Genomic DNA, 18,612 nt, shown 5'->3' with positions numbered 1-18,612 from the left:
GTATGTATATTCTGTAGTAACATTCATATATTTTTCTTATTTTTTCATATTTTCATTTTTTACCTTTAGAAATACTGAAATTGTTTGCAAAATCTGTTGGAACATATTTCCTGGCAAAAGAGAAAGTATGAACATAAGATGAAGTGAATGTGATCTTGGGGACAAAAAAAGCAAGTTCAAACTCCAACTCTAAGAATTTATTGAGTTACCAGCAGCTATTTATTGTATTTTCTGTTTACCTCTTTGCTTCAATTTTACATACATATTTACATCTGTATTGAAACCAACTTATAGGAATAATATACATTTTACAACTGGATTATTCATCAGATTTAAGGATTATTTTTTGTCTACTGGAACCAATTATTATTTATATTTACAGGCAGTTGCATTCTATTTTTTATCTATTTTCCTTTATATTGTCAAAATCATGTATTTTTCTCATGTGTTTCACATATAACTCATAAACAAACAAAAGAGAGGAGTGTTCAACTTATTTTATAATTAACTTTTCTTTCCTTTTCTTCTTACATCAGATAGTCATCTGCTATGATAGTGGACTGCAGAAATTGAAGAACAGATTTTGTAAAACATTGTCAAACTTAGGTGCTAAGCCAAATGTTATAATAAACCACATCAAGAGTGAAAAATGTCTACAACTAACTGGCAAGGATGTTAATATCTTCAGTTTTAATATCTATCTGCAATATTGTTCATATCTTCATTTTCTACTTGGGATGTGTTGTAGTTTAATTTGAAATTGTGAGAATGTTAACTAGGCAGAGCACTTTAATAAAAGTTTAGCTAGTTCTACTTTGGGAGGCCGAGGCAGGCAGATCACGAGGTCAAGAGATTGAGACTATCTTGGCTAACATGGTGAAACCCGGTCTCTACTAAAAAATACAAAAAAAAATTAGCCAGGCGTGGTGGCAGGCACCTGTAGTCCCAGCTACTGGGGAGGCTGAGATAGGAGAATGGCATGAACCCGGGAGGCGGAACTTGCAGTGAGCCGAGATCGCGCCACTTTGCTCCAGCCTGGGCGAGGGGGAGAGACTCTATATGTGGCTCTGTAGTATTTTTCCCACAACAATAAGTGTCAATTTATGGTCACTATATTGGTCAAACTAAGTCCTTTAGTAAATACTGACAAATCATTATCTATAGAATACTTCAACACTTTCTCACTCCATGAATATTTCCTTTTATTGAGACATACTAAAATTATTTCCTTCATTAGTATTTTCTTTGTTGAACTTAAAAGAAGAATATTTTGAACTTTATCTTCATTTCCTATCAGTTCACTTGAACCTTGGCTTTGTTCTCAAATATGCAGGAACAGGCTTAAATCCTCAAAAGCTTGGCTAACAAGAATTATTTTTACCATTTATTCAATTTTATTCAGTTAACATTTTAATATAAACAGTGAAAACAACCAACTTAATTTTTTATAATACAGGTATCAAAGATACCACAAATGATTCATTCAGTTTAAGTCTTCCCATTTGAAACTGCTGTAGAACTCATATTTTCTGTTTCTTAAAGTTGACATTGATATAAATCATACAAAATTTTAAAATGTGTCTCTTAATGTTAACAGTTCACTAGTGTAGTGACCACAGCTAATCATATTCATCTTTGGTGAATCTCATTGAAATTTAATGAGAAAATAACTTTAGGAACCAAAATTAGTGACTGAGAAGCACTATATGAGCCAGTTGTTTGAAGGCATGTAGAGATAATAAAGAAAATCTGAGAAGATGCAGATTGCAACATAGTTTTCTAAATCCTAACATTAAAAATACAGGAGAGCAATTATATATGTAAAACTCAAAACCCATGAATACTGTTTACAATAAAGTTTAAAGACAAGGTATCCCTAAGAACCTCAAAAAGTGCAAAAGGCCAACAGCCACAAGACATTCATGTAAATATTATAGGTGCAAAGAAAAAGTAGTGAAACTCAATATAGTATTTGACAGTCATGATAATAGGAGAACTCTTAAATAGCCAACAGCTATTTATTGGAAAACATGGCATCCAGTTTGAAAATAACAGTTGAAAATTGGAAGTAGTTTTGCCAAATCCAATAACAGATGAATACAAGGAGTTCATAGTGGTTACCCATGACTGGAGCAGTAACGTCACAGTAACACTGAAAACTGATTAGCTAAACCTGTTTTCTAGGACAGAACAGCACACCGAAGAGAAATCGTTTGAAATGGAAGCAAAATAAGCCAATTAAAGGCAACAACAAAACAGAACAAAAGAAAGAAAAGGTAAAGATAAAAGTGGAAAAAAAAAGATAGATTACAGATACAAGTGGAGAAAGGGAACTGTATCAGAAAGTTTCAGGGAGCAAAATCACCATATTTTCTAGCAGTATAACAAAAGTGACCAAACACAGAGCTCTGTGTCATTAGAAAATTTATCCTGAAGCATACTTACTTTAGAAAATTTAGAAAAATTAAATGTACATAACAAATTGAGTTTTAATTTCACAAAAAATAGCTATTGTAAGGAATAAACAAGAATAACAAGAAAAACATACTTTTATAAAATAAAAGCATGCTAAAATGTCAGGCTTTCAGGACATCTTAAAACTATAGTTTTTTTTCTATTTGAAAATGGTCTATTAATAAATAACATTAAGAAATAATAATGAGACTAGTATTTTCCTGATATTAAAAGAAGATAGAAGACATCAGGTAAAAAAAAAAAAAAGCTACAGACAGATGTCTTTTATGAATGAATATATGCATAAAAATACCCTTGCCAAATACTAGCATTAAATCAAGCAACATATACAGATGTGTGGACACCATATACAAATGGATCTATTTCAGAAATGTAATATTGGTTTAATATGTAAAAAATTAACATAGTATACCATATCAGCAGAACGAAGGTCAAAAATCACTTGATCATCTCAGTAGATGCAAAAAGTAACGGTATTTGACAAATTCTGATTCATTTTCATGATTAGAAACACACACAGCATACATACACATAAATACTAGGAGGGAACTTCCTCAATCTGAAAAAGTGGATTTACAAAAAAATCAACAGCTCACATCGTACTTAGTGATTAATGAACGACTCAATGATTTTCCAAAAAGAAGAAGGCATGAATATTTATTCTTGCAGATTTCTATTCAACATTGTACTGGAGGTGCCAGCCAGGACGTTTATGTAAAAATATGAGGAAAAAAAGTAGTCCAGATTGACAAGAAATAAAGAAAATTATCTCAATTCATAAATGTCATGATGTTGCATATGGAATAACTTGAGAAATCAACTAAAAATCAAAGAGAACTTAATAAATTCAGTTCAGCAGAAATTCAGGATGCAGGATAAAATAATCAACCATATTTTTACACACCAGGAATGAACAATTCAAAATGATATTAAGAAAATAATTCCCAGTCAGGGACAGTGGCACGCGCCTGTAATCCCCACACTTTAGGAGGCCAAGGCAGGAAGGTGGTATGAAGCCAGGAATTTGGGACCAGCCTGGGCAACAGCAGGAGTGTCTCAACAACAAATGAAGAAGCAAACAGACAAACAAACTAAAAACGTAGCTGGTCATGTTAGTCCTAGCTACTCAGGAGGCTAAAGTGGAGAACCACTTGAGCCCAGGAGTTCAAGGTTACGGTGAGTTATGATCATGCCACTGTGCTTCAGTCTGGGCCACAGAGCAAGACTACAGGAAAAAAATTCAATTTAATAGCATCCGAAGGAATAAAATACTTAGCAATACATTTAACTAAAGTGCAAAAGTGGAATCTTATACACTTACAACTGCCAAACATTGTAAAATAAGTTAAAGAAAATTTAAGTAAATGGAAAGACACTCTATGTACATGGCAAAGAGACTAAATATTGTTAAAATGACAATACTTCTTATTACTGTCATTTTAACGATTAATGTATTAATACAGTCTCCAGCAAAATCCCAGCTGGCTTCTGCAAATTGGCAGGCTGGTACTACAATTTATATGGAAGTTCTGGGGAACCAGAATAGTCAAAACAATCTTGGGAATGAAAAGGAACAAAACTGGATAACTTCTACTTATTGATGTCAAAATTTACTACAAAACTTAACACAATGTGGTACAGGTATAAGGAGACACATACAACTCAGTGGAATAGAACTGAGCATGAAAATAACAGTACAAAACAGAGAAAGAAAGATTATCTTTGCAAATCATATCTTTGATGAGGGATGGATTTGTATCTAGAATATATAAAGAGCTTTTACAACTCATTATTAAAAACAACTCAATTTTTAAAAAATTAACAAAGAATCTGAAGAGATGGGTTTTTTTTTTCCATAGAAGATATAGAAATGATTGACAAGCACAGGATAAGATCTTCAACATCATTAGAGATTATAACATTGCAAATCAAAACCACAATGATATGCTACGTTACATCTACTAGAATGACTATAATGAAAAAGACATATAATAGCATATTTTGCCAAAGATGTGGAAAAATTAGAACTCACATATTGCTAGTGAGAATGTAAAATGTTACAGCCACTTTGAGAAACAGCCTGGCAGTTCTTCAAAATGTTAAACATAAATTTAACATGTGATCCACCAAACATATGTCCACACAAAAACTTGTACATGAATGTTTTTAGAAACTTTTAATAACCCAAAAGTGTAAACCATCTTATTGCTCATCAACTGATGAATAAATAATATGTGGTATAAACAGAAAGTGAAATATTATTCAGCAGAAAAAGAAGGAATTACTGACTAGTACATGCTACAAAATTTGAATGGTTCTTGAAAATATTAAGCTAATGAAAAAAGCCAGGAACAAAAGATCACATATTATATAATTCTATTTTCAGAAAATGTATGGAATAGATAAATTTATAGAGATAGAAAGTTAATTAGTAGGTATATATTTTTTGATGTAATTTGGTGTGGAACATGGGAAATTGAAGACCCAATGCTAGAAGACATAAGGTTTCTTTTGGGGTGATAAAAATGTTCTCCAGAAGATTGTGGTGATGGTTGCACTACTCTGAGACTATACTAAAAACCATTGAATTGTACAATTCAAATGGGTGAATTATGACATGTGAATTCAATCTCAAAAAATCTATTACCAAATAAAGTATGCAATGTTTCAGACTAAATGTATTTAATCATGTGCATAAGTTTTCTTTACGTTGCAAAATACAAAATCCTGCTAAAAGAAACAAAACATAAACTAAATAAATGGGGAAATACATTTTGAGAACTGTAAAATTCATTATTGACTGGACAGAGTGGTTCATGCCTATAATCCCAGCACTTTGGGAGGCCAAGGCAAGATTGCTTGAGCCCAGAAGGTTGAAGTGGCTGGACCTGTAGTCCCAGCCACTTGAGAGGCTGAGGCAGGAGGATTGCTTGAGCCCAGGAGTTTGATGATGCAGTGAGCTTTGATTGTACCACTGCATTGTAGCCTGGGTGACAGAGAGAGACCTTGTCTCTAAAATTTTATTAATTTAAAAATTTATTATGTCAAGTTTACTGAAATTGAAGAATAGGTTCAACAACATTTCATGCAAAATATCAGCAAGAATTGTATATATTATGCAAAGCTAATATTAAACTTTACATGGAAATACAAATGGTAATAGTCAAAAGGATTTTGAAAAACAGAAACAAAGTTGGATGATTTTTAATGACCTGACATTAAGATAATATAAATCTACAACAATTGAGACAGTGTGTTATTGGCATAATGATAGAATGTGAAAATAGTGGATCAATACAATAGAAATAGATCTATATATCTGTGATTAATTGATATTTTACCACATTGTTAAGATAAATCACTCAGGTAAATATGCTCTTCTCATGCAAATAGTAATGAAACAGCTGAATATCCATTTGGGAATAAATAAACTGATCCTTACTTCACACTACATATAAAAAATTCACTTAGATCTACATTTGAAAATTAAAATTATAGAAATTCTAAAAGGAATGTTAGGATAAAATCATTGTGACTTTGGTGTAGAATAAGGTATTCCACTAGTGACACAGACTCATAAAACAAACAAAAAAAAAATTGGTAATTTTTTCTTTAAAAATTAACATGTTTTTCAAGAATACCAATAAGAAAATAAAAATATAAGCCTCAGCTTTCAAAAATACATTTACAATATTATCTATCTTTCTATCTCATCTGTCTAAATTGAAGTGCTATTATAAAATTCAGCAATAAGACTATTAATAAAACTTATTATTGAGCAAAAATTCAATTAAAAATGCTCAAAAGTTTTAATAGACCTTTCACAAAAGAGAGTATATGGATTGCTAAGAAGCACATAAAAATATGTTCCACATTTAGTGTGTGAAAAACTACAGGTACTATGTGGCCAGCTGTCTGCTTTTGTAGATAAACTATTATTGGATTACAGCTACATCCGATCTCTTATATATTGCCTCTGGCTGTAACCACTCTCTTATATATGAGGCCTCTGGCCTCAATGGCAGGGTTGAGTAGGTTGGACATACAACACTTGGACAGCAAGCCTATTTTTTTTTCCTATTAACCCTTTAATAAAAAAGTTCTCCAACTTCACTATTCAATAATATACATCATAAAAGTGCAATTTAAAGCAAAATCAAAATGAAAAACCACTATGTACCCACTAGAATGACTTAAAAAAAGCAAATACAAATATCCATATCTAATACTGATGAGCATAACAATTTGAACTCTCATTCATTGCTTACAGGAATGAAAAATGGCACAGCTACTTTGGAAAATAATTTGGCAGTTTCTTGTAAAGTTGAATAGGTACATACCAAATGGGATGGTAATTGCACTCCTAAGTATCTAACCAAGAGAAATTTTGTTAAAAAAAAAAGTATTTCCATACAAGACTTGAACATGAATCATCATAGCAGCTTTATGTAAGACATACTAAAATGTCTATTGACTCATGAATGGATAAATGAGTCTTGGTATAGCCAAAAATGAAATAATACTCAGCAATAGAAAAGAAAAAATTAGTAACAGCATGGGGGAAATTCAAAAGCATTATGCGAAGTGCAAGAAGTCAAGCCTGTAAGGTTATTTTCCTTATAATTTCATTTATGTGAAATTCTGTGTGAAATTATATGTGAAAAGTCAATGTCAGTGCCAGAAAAAATATCACTGGTTGACAGTGGTTATTGTGTGAGAAGGGCATTGACTGCAAAACGGCACAGGGGAACACTTGGGTGATGTAAATATTTGATAGCTTAATTATAGTGGTGGTTACACAGGTATATATACTTGTCAAAACTTACAGAACTGAATATTAAAATGGGTACATTTCACTATATGTATCATAACTAAAAAGCTTAATATAAAAATAGATAGATGTAATAAATTATTTGACATCTTGAAGTCAAGTATTAGGGTATTTTAATTTACTGTTCTATTGGTGGTAAAAGTTTAGATTAGGTTCCAGATTTTTCTCCAATATTTATATTATTTTAAAATGAAAGATAACCACGAATACTGCTAAATGTTTTCTGCATATTCTGCAAATTGTAAACTTTTGCAGTTACTTCCCATTGAATGTACTATTAGCTACAGGTCTAAATAATAAAAGGAAAAGAATAGAGGATGAGCTATAAAATACATTAGCTGAGTTTAAATCAAAACGATGCAGGATTTTTCTCAGCCTCTTTGTTGAACTTGCAGCAGAAGGCCCCCAACTACTCAGCCAGCTGGGCCTGGTCTGGCTTGTGCTCTGGCCTGCTTCTCCTGTGGTCATCGTGACTGCGCACTCAGTTCCTGGCAGGAGGAAGCATGCGAGCAGGCAAGAGTGGCATCCGGCCGGCCACTCTGAGTGCCAACCCAGAAGCAGGCTCCATGCGGTGCCTGTGGCCAGACCAGGAGCCTCACCCCGAGGGGAATGTGGCTGCACCCAGAGGGGCGCTCACGACCCCGAAGCCCCAGAGGGTGTGTTACAGAGTGTTAATTAGCTCTTTCAGTACCATAGTCCACAGCCTAAGAGATGGCAGTGGGTTAGCAGCTCAGTCAGTCCCTGCACTATTCTGGTCCACAGCTCTGGGACCAGCTCAGCCCCACCACTGCTTCCATCACATGGGGCATCTGCTGTCTACCAATGAGGGTTGAGGGCAAAGGGCCAATGTGATAGCCTTTCTGAGTACCTGTGTTCAGTGGGTCCCTAGCTCTTGTCCTGCCTTCAAGATGAAAGAGATCATGTTGACAACTGAAGAGTGATGAGGGCAGATAATTTTATTGAGCAACAAAACAGCTCTCAGTGGAGAGGGGTTGGGAAGGTTGGATCGTCTCTCCTGAAGTCAGGTCATCTCCCCAGTGTGGCTGAGTCTGGGGCTTTTATAGGCACAGGATGAGGGAGTGTGTGCTGATTCATTCATGAGTATGCAAGAAAGGTTAAAACAAAGGCCACCAGTCAAAGGTAGGCAGTGTAAAAACAATTAGTGAATGGTAGGTATATGTAAAATAGGTGAAGGGTCCCCATGATCAGTCAAAGGAAAGTGCACCTAACAGGAAGACAGTGTCTTAATCTGTTCCATGGATTTGACTTGTAGCTTGGCCTTCAGGCTACAAACTGTGGCTTGAAGGTGGGGCTTCACTGGGTACCTGCCCCTATTTGCCCAGGCATTTGTCTGCTCTTGCTGCTATCAAAAACATTCTTTTTTGATACCTAAACCTACAGTCTGCGATGAAATGAATTTTAGTGTGAAAATTATTTAAAAGAGCCAATATAATCATTGAACTTATGATATGTGTGTGTGTGTGTGTGTGTGGTTCATATGTAATGTGTGTGTGAGAGAGAGAGAGAGTGAGAGAGAGAGATGGAGTCTCCTTGTGTTGCTCAGGCTGGAGTGCAGTGTCACAAACATGGCTCACTGCAGCCTCAACCTCCTGTGCTCAATAAATCTTCCAGCCTCAGCTTCCTGAGTAGGTGAGACTACAGGTGCACACCACCAAACCCAGGTGATTTTTGTATTTTATGCATAGATGGGGTTTTGTCATGTTGCCCAGGCTGGTCTTGAACATTGGCTCAAGTGATCCTCTCACCTTGGCCTCTTGAAGTCTTGGGATTGTAGGAGTGAGCTACCACACCCAGTCTGAGCTACATTTGTAATAAAAAAAGCACAGTTTTATAAATTGGAACTATAAATGTCAGGTGTAGAGTTACCATAAATCTTTATTGAAATACATGGTATTTTCTTGTTGTGTAAAATTTTAAATAACAATGAACTTTAATTGAAAAGTTTATCCTCATGTAGTGATATGGTGCATAGTTGTTTTAAAGACAGTATAGAGTCCACTGGATTATTCAACAACTAGATTGTAAGTATTCTGGTTGTGGTCAACACAATCAGTGTACTATATTTTACTTTTCTTCCCATGGCCTTTCTTAAAGGGACCATTGTTCATTTAACTTAATGGTATTTATCTAAAAACTTAATGTTCAGGTGTTTAGGACTTTTATTTTTTTTCTCTAATATTCAATTTGATTGTTCTGTTTTAGAGGTATTATGTGGCGGTTTTAGGTTTAATGGAAATGACAGCTATTTTGGTGGAGGAAGTTTATTCAAATTTTTATGTAGAACTAGTCACTAAAAACAAGATTTTTTGGTGATCCTTAGTGTCTAAAATCAATTTATTATCACTTGTTTTATCAGAGATATAAGCATCCATTTTTCAACACTATAAATTGACTGTGTTAATTAGCACTCAACTTCCAGCATTTTTTTCTTATTCAAAAGGAAGCACCTGTATTGGACAAATTCTAGTGCTACTGACCAAGGAGACAATTAATCTTCCTTAATATCAGCATACTAAACATAGTTACCATTGGGTGAAGTATCATATTTGTGATGAGAGTAGCATCATAAAAGAAACAGGAACTTTACACAATGAAAACTAAGTCTGATTCCTTCTCAATGCACACCCATTTGTTTTTTTAACCATTATTCTACCAAAACACTATTTCTATGGCCTCGATGAACATGTTACTAAACCAAGCAGACATTTTTTCTGTTCTTTTTTAATATGACTTGTAGCAGCATCTATTCAGGCTTTTCTTGCTGAAATACTCCTTTCCTTTGTCTACAAAAATGACGTATTTCCAGTTTCTCTCATATATCTCTGGCTGGCTGCTTGGTTTCAGTATCTTTGTAGAATTTTTTTTCCCCCCCAAATGCCTCCATTATCACTAGTCTTTTTGACTCATTCCTGTCATGGTCTATCCTGCTCTGTAGGCTGGCAATCTCACCCATTCATCAAATTCTATTTTCAGTCCACCTACAATCTCTACATTTTTAAATGCAGTAGTCATGACTCATGCTTCATAAGCCTTGATTTATTAGCGGCACTGGGCACAAATGATGATTCTTTCTTTCTTAAAACAGTTTCCGTACTTACCTGCAAGGGCAACACATGCTCTTGTTGGTTTCTCCTTCTTAGTTAGTTGTTCCATCTCTGCCACTTTCTGTTTCAATGCTATTCTCCAAAGTCTAACAGCAGAATGTTAAGGGCTGGTGCCTTGTCCCTTGATTCTAATGATGTTTTACTTTAATTTACCCTTCATTCTTTTGGTGATTTCATCCAGTCTCACTTTACTTCATCATATACTATCAAACCCTAGTTGAATAACAGATTTCTATGTATCTCTATCTCCTTCTCTCTATCTCATCCTAGACCTCCTTCCAAAGATTCAGATTCATATATACAACTATACTACTATTGAATCAAATTTGCAATAAAATTTTTGACAGATACATGAAACCTAAGTTCATTTACTTTTATCATGTTTTCCTTAGGGTATATACTTTTCAAGGATACAATTTGTTTCCACATTTTGCATTACTCTATGTTTTACTCTTAAATCTTACATTTTTTCATAAACTTTAGTATTACTTATGTAGGTTCTTACAGGGTTCTGTCATTTGATTGTATTTGTAGGTTTTTTATTTCAAATTTTATAAGACAGAGTTATTTTAAAGATGGATAGATAGAGTTCTATGCTTATCTCCAGTAATGGTGGAAAGTCTAGTACTGACTCCCTGCCCAAATAGGGTGAGTGGGCTGACTAATAACTGAAAATATGTTGTTTAACATCTGAAATTCCCCTGGAGGCATGCAGATCTTGCTTGCTTATTCATAAACTTTATCTGATGTCACTGGTAAACGTTTGGCCATATGACCAATAAGACATAAAAAGCCCCATTAGAATCTGCTTGAGCTACCTGAAACTGAAATTTCTTGCACACATCTAGGTGGTTTATAAACTAAAGAGAAAACGTGTCCTGTGTGATTATGACCCTAGGAAGAAGTACCTCAAAGTCAATAGGGCTCCAATTGTTCCATGTTCTTTATTTTTCCAATTATACCATAATGTTGCTTATGTAAAACAACTTCAAGGAGTATGCTCTTTGGAATCTTGTAAGTTCTTCCAATCTTCTGATTCCATGATTTTATTGTACACCCTATCTAAAATTACCTTGTCTATTCTCCACAATTTCTTTTTTTTTCCATAAAATCTCCTGTTTAAATTAATAAAGTCAACATTCTTTGATTTCCTTCAGGGCTTACTATCTGTCATGTGATGCTATATCAGAGTCAGGTTAGTGTTGGTACCTTACTGCTACCAAAAGCCTATTTAGCCAGTCTTGTGATCTCTATTTCAGTGTTAATGCCAGCCAGTTGTGTCTAAACTCCAAAGGGTAGAGAGTATAAGGAGGCATATCCAACACCTCCCTTTCTGTCATGACCTGAACTAGTTTTTCAGGTTTCTTTGAAATCTTCGTGACCAAGAGGGGTTCTGTTCAGTAATTGGGGAGCTTAGAATTTTAGTTCTGGTTCACCCCTAGATCTCTGCTTTATCTATTTCTATGTGTATATGTACATTTTAAGTTTCATGTTATTTGAAGTTTACTTACATTAATGCGTCTTTGTAAATGTTTTCCCCTTGGCCTGGAATGTGCTCATTATCCACCCCCCCGCCCCAACCTTTTTTTTTTTTTAGATGGAGTTTCACTCTTGATGCCCAGTCTGGAGTGCAATGGTGCAATCTAGCCTCACTGCAACCTCTGCCTCCCAGGTTCAAGTGATTCTCCTGTGTCAGCCTCCCGAGTAGCTGGGATTACAGGCGTGTGCCACCACAACTGGTTAATTTTGTATTTTTAGTACAGATAAGATTTAACCATTTTGGTCAGGCTTGTCTCGAACTCCTGATCTCAAGTGATCCACCTGTCTTGGCCTCCCAAAGTGCCAGGATTACAGGGTTGAGCCATGGTGCCCGGCCTCTCACTATCCCTCTTGCTACTCACTTTTTATTCTGTGAAGGATAGTAGCAAATAATACTTAGTACTGAATGAACTTGGCCAAGGGGTGTAACTGCACAGAAATTGTTTTCTTTCTATTAAGAGTTAATATTTTAAGACTCAGCATCAATTCTTTGGACAACCGTCTCTAATCCATCCAAGTTGGTTGTACCTCCCCTTAATGTGACTCCATAACACTTTGAATGCATCTATAGGATTATAGAGAAAATATTTCAATATTTCTGCACCATTAAAATTTTGTGAGCAAATTTTAGTGGAATTAGGGGCTTGGATTTAAAATGTAAGACTTAGGAAATTAATTTATAACTGGAGAAAAAGTGAGAAATATAGAGAGATTTGCCTGTCCTGAGCTATGTGTTTACATATCAAAGATACACAAGATCCTGGGGCCATGGAGGCCTCCCTAGGGTGTTTCAGCTGGAAACAATGATCTTATCTTTCCCCTAGCAGGATTTATTTTCATTCCAGACGGTTAGAGGAAGTAACTAGAATTATTTCCAATACTTTCCAAGAAGATGCTCTAAGAAGTAGAAAGGAGATAGTTGCCTCTTTTTCTTAAATCAATAAAGAAATAAGTATTTTTGAAATTTCTTACCTACCATAGGCCTCCTTAAGCATAGAATGATATCTAGTTTTCATTGTCTTGTCCGGGAGTAGAAATTGGAATGATTTACTGTTGAGGAAAGAGAGAGACCCTCTCATATTGTTTTTATATTGTTTAATACTCAGTATCTATTTTAAGAGAAAAACAATGAAGTAAAACCCAACACAGGCAGCCCAGTGCCAGGCCCGGAACCAGGCCCAGGTCTGCCTGGCCTAAACCCAGTAGTTAAAAATCAGCCCATGACTTAGAAACCTCTGTTTCTGACATTGTATAGAAGAACACCGTGAAACTCCTGGCCCTGTTCCCTTTCTCTCTGACCACTGGTGCATGCAGCCCCTGTCACGTACCCCCTGCATGCTCAAATCAATCACAACCCTCTCATGAAATCTTTAGTGTTGTGAGCCCTTACAAGGGACAGAAATTGTGCACTCAGGGAGCTCAGATTTTAAGGCAGTAGCTTCTTGATGCTCCCAGCTGAATAAAGCCCTTCCTTTTACAACTTGGTGTCTGAGAGGTTTTGTCTGCAGCTTGTCCTGCTGCATTTCTTGGTTCCCTGACCCGGAAGCAAGGTAACTGACAGACGGTGGAGGCAGCCCCTTAAGCAGCTTAGGCCTGCCCTGTGGAGCGTCCCTGCCGGGACTCCGGCCAGCCTGAATGACGCAATCCAAAGAGCGCTCCCGGGTAGGCAATTGTCCTGGTGGAATGCCTCACCAGAGCAGCGTGTAACAGGCCCCTCGCGGAGGATTAACACAGTGGCTGAACACAGGCAAACAACTGGCACTTGGCGTCCGGGCATCTGAAACTTGGTAAGACTAGTCTTTGGAACTTGCCCCACTCCATTTGAGTGGAAGCGTGGCCTGATCACCCACGGTGTGCCTGTATCGGCACTTTTGTTCAGGTTTTGTCTTGATTTAAATTGTCAGATACTTTGGTTTTGGTTTTGACTTGGCTTAAATATCTTGGTACTCGGATTTTGAAATTCGTGGTATTCTGATTTTGGTTTGGTATAAACGATAAAAGTGTGTGTGTACCCTCTTTACCCATTCTTTGTTTTGTGGTGAGTGTGTGTGGTGTGAGCGTAGTATTTTGTCTTGGGAAAACATGGGCCAGGCGCAAAGTAAGCCCACTCCATTGGGAACTATGTTAAAAAATTTCAAGAAAGGAAAAAAGGGGGGAGGCAGAATTTACATAAGCATAATATTATATGGTAAATTATTGTCCTGAAATAAATTAACTGGTTTTTTTTTTAAAAAAAGAAAGCTTGCAATAAGTCAAAAAGTTGAGATATGTTGAAAAAAATTGTGAAAGTTGTAAAAGAAGAAAGTTATAAAAAGATTTTATGCAAAAAATGTTGTATAATTTAAAAATAGCAAGGCCTCCTGAGTACTATTGAAGAAACAGTTTATGTGCAAGGTATATAAAAAAGTAAAATATACCTTTGGTAAAAAGATTATAAGGAGGCATAAGAATGTGGATTTTTACCTACATTAAAAGGTTAAAAAATTATTGTTTTGAAAGTTTAAGAAAGTTTTAAAATGTTAATTGTAAAGAAAATTCTGTGTGTCAACATATTAGCTAAAGTTAAAAAGGTATCATCTAGTATTTCTGTGAACTGGACATTAAAGTAAAAATGCAACAGGTTTTTCTTAAAGCATCAACCTACTCTTTGACAAAAATTATAAAAGGTTAAAAAGAGTCTACACAATCTTACCTCATGGTTAAACATAAAAAATTAAATAAATATGTCTACAAGATTTTGTTAAAATTAAGATTAACATCAGTAACACACTAATATAAAGGAAAAATTTAATTATCTGGTATAAAAATCATACAAAAAGCATTATTAAATATAAAATGGTGTTTAGTCTTTTTTTGATCTAAAAACTAATAAAAATAGGTGCTAAATGAAACATTCATTTTATTAGAAGATCATAGAAGTTAAAGACTTAAAACAAACTTCGGCAATTAAGACAGCATACCAAGATGCAAATGCCTGCTTGAAATCAATCAAATAGTCCATCTGCAAGTTAAACAAAAGCAATTGTTATGCTTGTGCACATGGCAGGCCAGAGGCCCTGATTGTCCGCCTTCCACTAAAGTGGTTCTCCAGTCGACCAGGCGTGGGTTGCATGATAGCTTTTTTCCAGGATTCTACAGCCTGGAGTAATGAGTCACGCCAAGCTCTCTCTGCTATATCCCAAAGTCCCTGCGGGTCAGCCCCAGAGGGCCATCCAGCTTCTGTCTCCCAACGCTAAGATCACTTTGTGTCTCTCATGGCAGGGAGGAAACTTAGCATTCCTCGGAGACCTGAAGAAGGGAGCAGTGAGCTTAAGAATTTTCAAGAGCTTATCAATCAGTCAGCCCTTGTTCATCCCCAAGCGGATGTGTGGTGGTATTATGGTGCACCTTTACTGGACACTGTGCCAAATAACTAGAGTGGCACTTGTGCTTTAGTCCATTTGGCTATCCCTTTCACCCTGGCATTTTCAGCAATCAGAAAAGGTAATAATAATAATAATAATAAGACATCATAAAGCAAGAGAAGTCTCTTATAGGTCTTTCAACTCTCACATCTATTTAGATGCAATTGGAGCCCCACAAGGAATACCAGATCAATTTAAAGCTTGAAATCAAATAGTTACAGGTTTTAAGTTAATATTTTGGTAGATGACAGTCAATAAAAATGCAGATTAAATAAGCTACATCTATTACAACCAACAGCAATGAACTTCTCAGGAGTTAAAAAGAAAAACTCATGTCAGCCCCAGCCCTGAGGCTACCTGACCTGACAAAACTCTGCACTCTATGTGTCAAAAATAAATAAATAAATAAATAAAAAATAAATAAATAAGTAAAATGACAGACAGTTGGATATTTAACCCAGATTGTAGGGCCCTGGCCAAGGCCAGTGGCCTATGTCTCAAAACAACTAGACGAGGTTTCCACAGGCTGGCCCCCATGTCCAAGGGCCCTGGCAGCAACGGCCCTGTTAGCACAAGAAGCAGATAAGCTAACTCTTAGGCAAAACCTAAACATAAAGTCCCCCCATGATGTGGTGATTTTAATAAATACCAAAGGACACCATTAGCTAATAAATGCTATACTAGCTAGATACCAAAGCTTGCTCTGTGAAAATCCCTGCATAACCATTGAAGTTTGCAACACCCTAAACCCCACCACCTTTCTCCTGGTATCAGAGAGCCCAGTTAAACATAACTCTATAAAAGTACTGGACTCAGTTTATTCTAGTAGGCACAACCTCCAAGACCATCCTTAAACATCAGTAGACTGGGAGCTGTACGTGGATGGGAGCAGCTTCGCCAACCCCTGCAAAGTGACTCTGAAAAAGATGACAAGCCCTGCTCCAGTCACACCCGGAAGCTGACTGGTCCACGACAGCCGAAGCATGAGGAAACTCATCGAGGGACTCATTTTCCTTAAAATTTGGCCTTGTACAGTAAGGACTTCAACTGACCTTCCTCAGACTGAGGGCTGTTCCCAGTATATACATCAAGTCACTGAGGAAAGACAAAATATTGCTACAGTTCTATTATTTTATGGTTATTACAAGTGTACCAGGACTCTAAAAGAAACTTGTTTGTATAATGACACCCAGTACAAAGTATGTAATCCAGGAAGTGACCAGACTAATGTGTGCTATGATGCCTCTGAACCTCCCATGATCACAATTTTCAGAATAAAATTAAAGACTGGTCCTTTTCTAAGTGACACAAGTAAAGTAATAGCTAGAAAAGAAAAAAAAGAGAGGTCCCCAAAAATGTCCTTAAAATTTGAAATCTGTGCTGCTATGAATAATAAGCAGCATGGGATGAGATGCAGTTCTCTAGATTAGGGAAAAAGGTTACACAGCAAAATAAGTATATCTGCCATAAATTAAGCTCATGTGCAAATGTGTGTAATTACTGGTCTTGTGTCATCTAGACTACTTTAAAAAAGGGTGAAAAAGATCCTGTTTAGCTCCAAAAAAAGAAAAAGTCAGCCCCTCCTGCATGAGTGGGAGCTACAACCCTTTAGAATTGGTAATTACAAATCCCTTAAACCCAAGGTTAAAAAAAATAAAAAGAAAACAGAAAACACATATCTCTGGGCATCAATAGAAAAAAGACCAGATCCTAGTGTAAGCATCCTAATAAAAGGCGAGGTTCAAAGACACTCTCCAGAACCAGTATTTCGGACTTTCTATGATGAACTAAATGTGGCAGTACCTGAGATTCCAGGGAAAAACTAAAAATTTGTTTTTGCAATTAGCCGAGCATGTAGCTCGGTCTCTAAATGTCACTTCATGTTACGTTTGTAAAAAAAACTGTAATAAGAGATCAATGGCCATAAGAATCCCGAGAGTTAATGCCTGCAGACCCAGTTCCTGATGAATTCCTGTCCCGAAACAATCATCCTGATCATCTCTAGGTTCTAAAAGTCTCAATTATTGGACAATATTGCACAGCTAAAAAAAAAAAAATCACTCATTCTGTAAGATGACTTAGTTGTCTGGGGCAAAAACTGTATAATGGTACTGGAAAAAAAACAAAACAAAACAAAAACAATTACGTGGTGGAGTTCTGATTACACAGAAAGAGATCCATTTAGTAAATTTCCAAGGTTGCAGACTGTCTGGTCCCACCCAGAATTCCACCAGGACTAAACTGCCCACACCGGGTTATACTGGATATGTAGACATAGAGCCTATGCTAAGCTGCCTGACCAGTAGACAGATGGTTGTGTTATTGGCACTATTAAACCATCTTTCTTCTTATTGCCCATAAAAACAGGTAAACTTCTGGGCTTCCCTGTCTATGCTTCCCACAGAAAACAAAGCATAGCCATAGGTAATTAAAAAAATGATAAATGACCTCCTAAAAAATTATATGATACTATAGACCTGCCACTTAGACACAAGACAGCTCATGGGAATACTGGACCCCCATTTACATGCTCAACTGAATCAACGGTTGCAAACTGTTTTAAAAAATCATCAGTAATAAAACCGGTCAAATCTTGACTATTCTGTCCCAGCAAGAAACTTAGATAAGAAATGCTATCTATCAAAATAGATTTGCTCTCAACTACTTACTAGCAGCTGAAAAAGAGGTCTATAAAAATTTTAACCTTACTAATTACTGTCTACACATAGATAATCAAAGGTAAGTAGTTAAAGACATAGTCACATGTGCCCATACAAGTGTAGCACGAATTCGACCCTGAAGCTATGTTTAAAAATTAGTTCCAAGCACTAGGAGGTTTTAAAACTCTTATAATAAAATTTATAATTGTAATAAGAACCTGCTTACTGCTCCCTTGTTTGCTAGCTGTACTTCTTCAAATGATAAAAAAGCTTCATCGCTATCTGGTTCACCAAAATGCTTCAGCACAAGTGTACTCTATGAATCACTATCAATCTATTGCACAAAAATACATAAGTAGCAAAAATAAGAATGAGAACTCCCACTAATAAAAAGTGAGAGTCTCAAAAGGGGGGAATGAGGAAAGAGAGAGACCCTCTCATATTGTTTTATACTCAGTACCTGTTTTAAGAAAAAAACGATCAAATAAAACCAAAGACAAGCAGCCCAGGTCTGCCTGGCCTAAACCCAGTAGTTAAAAATCAACTCATGACTTAGAAACCAATGTTCCTGATATTGT

Source organism: Trachypithecus francoisi, unplaced genomic scaffold (assembly GCF_009764315.1).
Source record: "Trachypithecus francoisi isolate TF-2019V2 unplaced genomic scaffold, Tfra_2.0 Lachesis_group5, whole genome shotgun sequence".
NCBI classification, from domain to species: Eukaryota; Metazoa; Chordata; class Mammalia; order Primates; family Cercopithecidae; genus Trachypithecus; species Trachypithecus francoisi.
Note: the sequence above shows the minus strand (reverse complement) of the source record.